The sequence below is a fragment of the Elephantulus edwardii genome, unplaced genomic scaffold, assembly GCF_000299155.1.
Source record: "Elephantulus edwardii isolate Elephantulus edwardi_28Jun2011 unplaced genomic scaffold, EleEdw1.0 scaffold00019, whole genome shotgun sequence".
In the NCBI taxonomy this organism is placed as follows: domain Eukaryota; kingdom Metazoa; phylum Chordata; class Mammalia; order Macroscelidea; family Macroscelididae; genus Elephantulus; species Elephantulus edwardii.
In genome coordinates this window covers 20,200,486-20,208,569 of record NW_006399769.1, presented here as the reverse complement: position 1 = coordinate 20,208,569, position 8,084 = coordinate 20,200,486, and the positions used below count along the sequence as shown (strand labels likewise).

The 8,084-nt window shown below is 38.3% G+C and overlaps 1 pseudogene; it reads right to left on the bottom strand.

Annotated features, from left to right (window-relative positions):
• Positions 1-7,234: 7,234 nt before the first annotated feature.
• The window catches only part of LOC102870734, a 9,470-nt pseudogene continuing 8,620 nt past the window's right edge, over positions 7,235-8,084 (bottom strand).

Genomic DNA, 8,084 nt, shown 5'->3' with positions numbered 1-8,084 from the left:
TTGATGCCTTGTGTCCAAGGATGTGATCTATTCTGGAGAATGTTCCATGTACATTGGAGAAGAAGGTATACTATGTTTTTTGAAGGTGCATTAGCCTATAAATATCTATGAGGTCAAGTTGATTTATTGTGTGGTTTAATTCTTCAGTATCTTTGTTGAGTTTCTTTTTGGTAGTTCTATCTTTTCTTAAGAGGGGTGTATTGAAGTCTCCAAATATTATAGTAGTGCTGTCTATTTCCTTTTTCAGTTTTGTTAATGTTTGTTCTATGTATTTTGCAAGTCTTTCATTTGGTGCATAGTATCTTAACTCTTGCCTTGCTATGACTGGGTGACCTTGGAAATGTAATCATTCTGAACCTCAGTTCTCTTGCCTATAAAATGAACATGGCAGTCCTGGCATCTAGATTCTTCTAAATAAAATACTACAAGGAAAGACATATAAAGGCTTATTACCATTCTTAACTAAAGTAAGTATTGGGTAATCAGTAACTATTAATTTGGGGAGGAGCCCTGCTGGTGTAAATTGTCTGCTCAACTGCTAAGCAAAAAGCTGGCTGTTCTAAGTCACCTGAAGACTCCACTGAGAAACATCAAATGATCATAGATTTGGCAAGCCCTAGAGCTTGCAGCCAAGAAACCCGACTTTGTGGGGTCACTATGAGTCCACTCAATATAATGGCACACAACAACCACCACCATAATTCATCATCAACCATTAGCAATGACCAACACCATTTATTTTGCAGTCAGGAATCAATCAAACACACAACCAAGATTCATGAATAGTAATTGGAGACTGGAATGTAAAAGTTGGGAACAAAAAAGAAGGATCAGTACTTGGATACATGGACTTGGTGAAAGACATGAGGCTGGATATAGAATGATAAATTTTGTACAGTGAATGATTTGTTCTTTGCAAATATCTTTTATAAAGAACACAAATAGCAACTTTACATCTGTGGAAAGAATCACTGAAGAAGCTCAATATCAGCTGTGAAAACTCAGTCAATTGTGGAACAGATCATCCTGTGCAAGTTCAAACTGAAGCTAAAGAAATGAAAACAAATCCACAAGAGCCACAATTTGATCTTGAGTCTCTCCCACCTGAATTTAAAAACTGTCTCAAGAACAAGTTTGAGACCTTGAACACTAATGAATGAAGACCAAGTGAGCTGTGAGAAGGTATCAAGACATATCTATGAAAAATGCAAGAGGTCAAGAAGAGGAAGAAAAGACTGAGAGGAATGTGAGAAGCAACTCTGAATATTGCAGTAGAGAACAAAGAAGCCAAAATCAAGGGAAGAAATCAAGACGTTAAGGAGCTGAAAACAAGATTTCAAAGGGCAGCTCAGGAGAAAAATCAAAGCATTATAATAAAATATGCAAAGAGCTAGAGTCTAAAAATCAAAAGAGATTAACTCACTAGGCATTTACTAGGCATTTCACAACCTAAGGTACTGAAGAACAAATTCAAGCCTCAAGTTGCACTATTTAAAGATGATAAGGACAATTATTTTACTCCAGTTATTATTTTTGTGACTACATTACTATTGACAGTGGCTGGGGTGTCATTGAGCACCCTTAACTCGAACTGTGAAACAAGCAAACTTCTCCTTGGCAACATCCTGCTTGGGTTCAGGATTATGTAGCAGAAGCAGCAATAACTTAAATTGAGAATCAAAAGGAATTTTTAAAATAGAATTAAATAACTGTCATTTAAATAAGGACTTATCCCAGGCCAGCAGCTGAGGAGAAGCGGCTGCCCCATGGAGGGAGACTGTCCAGGCTGGGGGCACATGCCTCCCAGGAGCATGAGTGGAGCTGCCTCTCCCTCTGGGAAGAGGACACCCTGTCTGCTGATTCACCCTGGAAACCCAGAAATTGCCAGAGGGGCTGAGTCTGTTTTCTCAAAGGCTTTGATATGTTAATAAGTGTTTTGAGTCTAACTTCCTTCAACTTAATTGATGACATTAATACATAACTACAAATGGCAGATTTCACTTTGGAGGTGGGAAATCCCTCATTAGTTTTTGGGGTTTTTTTTAGTCAGACTTTGCTCCCCACTCTTTTGTGCTGTTATTGGCAGACTACAGGCGTTTGACTGAGTTTGCCAAAATGTAGAAAAGACTGGAGTAAAACAAAACAGAATTGCCTTACAACATAGGAAAAATTCTTTTCATTGAAAAGTGGACATCTGATAGAATAAACTCGGTAGTATTTGCACTTTTTTCTTATGCCATTTCATCTTGTTTTTCCCTCCTGAAAACACCGTTGGAAAAAAAAAAGAGAAAGAAGAAAAAGAAAATGTAATTGCCATGCGTCTGTTGCTGCTGTGTACCAGTCAAAACCAACCCATAGCTGATCCTCCAGCAGATTTTCAGAGGCAGTTAATCTCACGGGAGGAGATTGCCCATCCTTCTCCTGCGGAGCAGCTGGGGGCCATGTTTCTGTATTTTTAAAATATTTAACGTTTCTATTTTACCTAGGGGCTTTCCTTCACCGTCCTAGAATTTCTAACTGTCAAATTTGCTTCATGAAAATGTGTGCTTTGGGCTAGAAAATAATATTTAGAAATATTTACTCCCTAAAAAGCAAGTGCGAATGGTAATTTGATAGAAGATTCCTTAATTCAGAGCTAAAACCAGTTTGAGAAGGAATGTATGTGTGTGTGTGTTTTGTAGAATGTTCTTTTCAAAGTGCAGAGAGGTTCATGGGAATGTCTGAAACAAAAAGAAAGATGGTTGGATCTTTTCTTGTTTCTTTGCAATAATTTGGATGGAATTTGTGGTGCACAAAAGCCTAAGGGAAAAAGAAGAATCATTCTGTGTGGTAGATTTTTTAAAAAAATTGCTTTCTCCAAATAAGGTATGTCTCATGAGTTTCTAAATTATGTGCATAGATTGCTTTTAAGGAATTCTTTTTAAAACCTTAAAATGTATTTGTCACTAAGATACTAGAATATATATACTTTGACCAAATAATCTTGTCCACATTTCAGTCCCAAAGGAGTTGGGATAGAAGTGGATGTAACTGGCAATAATTGACACTGGTATTATAGGGAACTCTGATGGCCTAGTGGCAAGAAAGCTGCGCTGTAGTCTTGAAGGCACGTGGTTTCAGCTGCCAATCAGATGGCCAATCTTCTCCCGTGTGATTACCTGCCTCTGAAAACCCGCTGGAGGGTTAGCAATGGGTCGGTTCCAACTTGATGATACACACAATAACATATAAATTATCATTTTCATAAAGACAGTCAAGCTCTCTCGCTGTCTTTAAAGCAACTTTATTACATTTAAGTTAGAGACTGAAAAGTATGCCATTTGTGTAGAACTTTAAAAACAATGAAGTATCTTTTTAAGCGTGACTTTATTTAAAAAAATGCTTTACTTTCTTTAGAAAAAAACCAGAATCAGTGTAAGAGCTGCTTATAACAATATATAAATAGCAATAAAGTCGGTGGGTAAAGCAAAATTAACAGACTTATCATCAGCCTGGATCTCTATTCAAATAGATGGACACCCTGGAACTTGACTAGATGTGCAATGTTTTGTTTAAACTGGAAGTGTTTTCTTAGGATGAATGCTTCTTTTATTGATAATCTGACCTTGTTAAGTCTACCATTGCAGGTCAGATTTGTATGGGGAGACAAGAGATAAAATCTCAAGAGATTTTGTGTCAAATTTGTATTAAATGTGGAAAATATTTACAGGTTAAACCAAGAGGTTAAGACTTAATTAGACTCAAGACTGCTCCCAACAACCCTTAGCATCTTTACTACCCTCAAATTGAGAATGGAATTAATGATTTTATTTGGATTTACCAGGAAACCAAAACCAGGCATTCTTTGGCCATGATGCTGACTAAAAAAATGTGAAAGCTTAAGGAAATTGCATTTTTGCCATTACTACACATGTAGTACATGTGTAAACTTTGGTGGTGAAGGTCTGAGGTTGTTTTTCCCTGGGTCAGCTTGCAGTGGGGCAACATTAAAGCCTGGCTGGTTGTGTGTTTTCTCTGTGTGTATTAGCTGCAAGTGGAAGCTTTCCTGGTAGAAAGCTAGAGGTGCCTGTCTTTCATGTATTAAATCAAAATATCCAGTTGTGAAAGAACATTTAGACAAAGTGCAGTAAGACTACACAGGCTGCATTTTTAATTACAATTTGCTTCTTTCTCAGACTAAGCTTTGTTAAAATCTATCTTACACCTCAACATTGAAGAAAACACCTTAGAAACACTGGAAAGGCTTAGCACCTGTCTGGACATAGCATTTCTCTTATTAATACAGTTTAGAAAGGCTGTCTTTCTTTTTCACTAAGTCACCAATCGCGTCAAGAATAGTTTCTTTCTGAGCAAATACGCAGGGTGGTTTATGAACACTATCATGAGAATGAAAATGCTTCTGCTATTCTCCTCTGTAATCTCTGAGAGATATATCGCGTGCAGGAAAATAGTAGGCATGGATTTGTGTACCAGGCCCCAGTCCTAAATCACAGGAACAGCTTTGATGCTTGCTACATCTGGTGCCCTGGGAAAAGTGTGCAACATTTCCTGACTTTGGTTACCCAGTTTGTAAAACAGAAATAATGGAGATTATCTGCTTTCCTGCCTAGGGGTGGTCATGACATTCCATACTTATTCTTAATTCTACAAAAAGCTTTGCAATATGAAAAGTTCTATAGAAATGTAATCTCGCCCCAGTGCTCCAGTGCTTTTTTTTTTTAAATGTACTGGGAGAAGTTATTACCTTGATGGCAAAAAGGTTAAAGGTGAGTGGGATAAATCTACCTAGAGGTATTGCAGGAGAAAGACCTAGCAATCTGTTCCCATCAACATTGTTCATTGTTGTTGCTGGGTGCCATGAAGTTCACTACTACTCATAGCAATCATCACAACAACAGATCAAAACCCTGTCCTGTCCTGTGCCTTACTCTCAATCTCTGCCGTGCTCAGTCCTGCTGTTGAAGTCACTATGTCAGTAAATCTCTCTGGAGATTCTCCTCTTTCAACGACCCTCTTCATTTAACAGAATGATACTCTTTTCTGTGAACAGATGCCTTTTGCCAACCAAAAATATATGAAATAAAATTTCACTATCATTGCTTCTAAAAACCACCCTTTTTGCCCTTCGTCCAAGACTGACTTGCTTGTTCTTTCGGCAACACAGAGTGTATTCAACATTCTTCAACACCACCAAAGGCATCAATCAAGTCACCTTCAGTTGTCCTGCTGATATTTCCAAATGCATAGGAAGCAATTTAAAAAAAATTCCAGGACTTGGGTAAGACACATCATAGTCTTGAAATGCAATCCTTGCTCTTTAACCCTTTAAATAACTCCTTGACAGCAGGCCTGCCCAGTGCAACACATCTTTTTTATTTTTTAAAAATTTATTTTATTTGGTTTGCATACAACATTCGTATACATTTTTACATTTTCCTTCATTCACATTGTGTTTCATGCAATAATTCCCATAGTTTGTGCTTTATAAAATTAATCACCATTGAACTATGCCCATCATTACCCCATCTTTTCAGATCTTCACTGGATCTTTCTCATTTCCTTTACCTTCTCCTTCCACCGAGCAAATTGTGTGACCCTATGATTTCCCCACTGTCCACATTTACCCCTCTGCTCTTTCCCCTTTCCTCCCTGGGCCCCCATACACATTTTACTAGTTGTCCTTCCATTTTTACAATAATAGTTTTATACAGTATTTGTCCTTGTGAGACTTAGTTCACTCAGCATAATGTTCTCCAGTCTCTTCCAGTATTTTTTCAAATCATTGCTCTTAAGTGCTGCATAGTATTCCATCATGTGAATGTACCAAATAACAATTAGAGGTATCATTTAAGTATTTGCCATTCCCAAACTGAGAGTGGTTGACAAGTTCAACTAAAAGAAAAATTGGAGGTTGTGTCTAACCAAACAAGTGTGCCTTGGAATAAAGGCTTGGTGATCCATTTCCAAAATTCAGCCATTGACAATTGTGGAACACTATTATATTCTGATACACATGGGGTGGCCATGAGTCAGGGTCAACTCAAAGGCAAATGTTTTTAGTTTTTAAAATTTAGACAAATAGACACATATATGAAACATGTATGTCTATGTATTTGTATATATACAAGTATCAACGTACACAAAGATACATATGTATCTACATAGATAGATACATATATAGGTGCATACATAGAGATAGCAACCACAGTGACCCTGTGGGTGAGTATTTGACTGCTAACCAAAAGATCAATGGTTTAAACCTACCGGCAGCTAGTTATTCAAGAGGAAGATGTGGCATCCTATTCCTTATAAAGACTACAGCCTTCAGAACCCTGTGGACAGTTCTACTTTGTATTACAGGATCACCATGGGTCAGTATTATCTTGACAGTACTGAGTGGGTTCACACACACACACACACACACACACACACTCACACTCACACACTCACACACACCACTTACTTATTGCCACTGAATCTGAACTGACTCATAGCTCACCCTCCAGCATGTGGGTTGAGATTTTTTTATAAATAAAATCTTTATTTTTACTATTTAAAGGCTGATGAAAACCACAACAATTCTATTTTTTAAGAAATTTAATGTCTCAATTGAAAATCAGAATTGTATTCACTCAATAAATGTCAATAGTGCTTTCCAAGACACAACTTTAAATTATCCAGCATGAATGTTTAATTTTGGTCCAATAGATTTAAGAAGAAGCATATATGTGGCATGTTTCTGGTGGCCTAGTGGCAAGAAGCTGCACTGCAATCTCAAAGCCACACGGTTCGAGGCCACCAGTTGCTCTGTGGGAGAAGAATGGGCAATCTCTTCCCAAGCTGTCTCTGAAAACCTACTGGAGGGTCAGCTATCGGTTGATTCTGACTCTACAGTAAACAACAACATAAAGACAAGGCTGCTCCTTGGAGGCAAGGTTTCTGAAGCTTTGTCTGACATACTTTGGACATGTTACAATGAGAGACTGGTCCTTGGAAAGGGACATCATGCTTGGGAGGGTGGAGAGACAACACAGGAGGGGAAGACCCTCGATGAAATGAATTGATTCAGCCACTGGGCTGTGTGGGTGGGTGTGTCAGAGACAGTGAAATTGGCACAAGATAGAGGAAGGTTTAGGGCTCTTGTACATAGGGTCACTATGAATTGCCAGCAACTCAATGACACATAGCAACAACAACAGCATCAAGACTAGATTATGAATTATCAAAGTCATTGTCATTGTGTCACTTCAAAGTTTCTTTTCAATGCATTTGATGGTTCAACGGCAGTATCATATTAATGGTAATAAGAATATTTTTGGACCAATTAATGACAGATTAATCAGAACATTCTGAATTGCTGATTTTGCTGGAATTGATGCTTTTACAGTCAGGGTCTGTGAAATGGGCATCTGGACTATAAATTGTTGCCCTATGAGGGACATTGGAGTCCCTACTTTAGTTGAAATGGACATGGTTTGTGGGGTTGGTGTACCTAGTGTGGGAGTGTACTCCGTCTGCTAGTAAAGAAATCATCACTTAGCCTTGGAACTGTTCTTCTTCCTGCAGCTTCAGATGTCTTTTTCTGTATGGACTTAAGTCAATAATTGGAGCAGTTAAGTAGTACCTATCAAGTGACAACCTAAGACAATCTATGGCTTGATCAAAGGTAAAGGAGTTTGATTTCTTTGCTATGCAATATCTAATAAAAATATCTCTTATGAGAGGAGAAATGAAAGATTGGTCAGCATGACACTGGATGGCCAATCACACATCACCAGTTGCTGCGTCAACAGTTGCTGTCTTGGCATGGCTTGAATAAATTTTTGCATCACCTAGAATTGTAGGGAGCTCTGGTGGCCTAGTGGCAAAAAGCTGCACTGCAATCTCTAAGACACGTGGTCCAAGGCCACCACCTGCTCTGTGGGAGAAAGATGCCATGAAATCCAGTGATCAGACTTCTTTAGCTAAATCACCCATATTAATGTATTTCAGCCCCAATCTTGAGGCAAGCTCTTTGCCTAGCTTGGTTTTTCCAACCTCGAGCAAAGAGGCATCTTTCAGGTAAAACTCAGGAAAAACAGGCC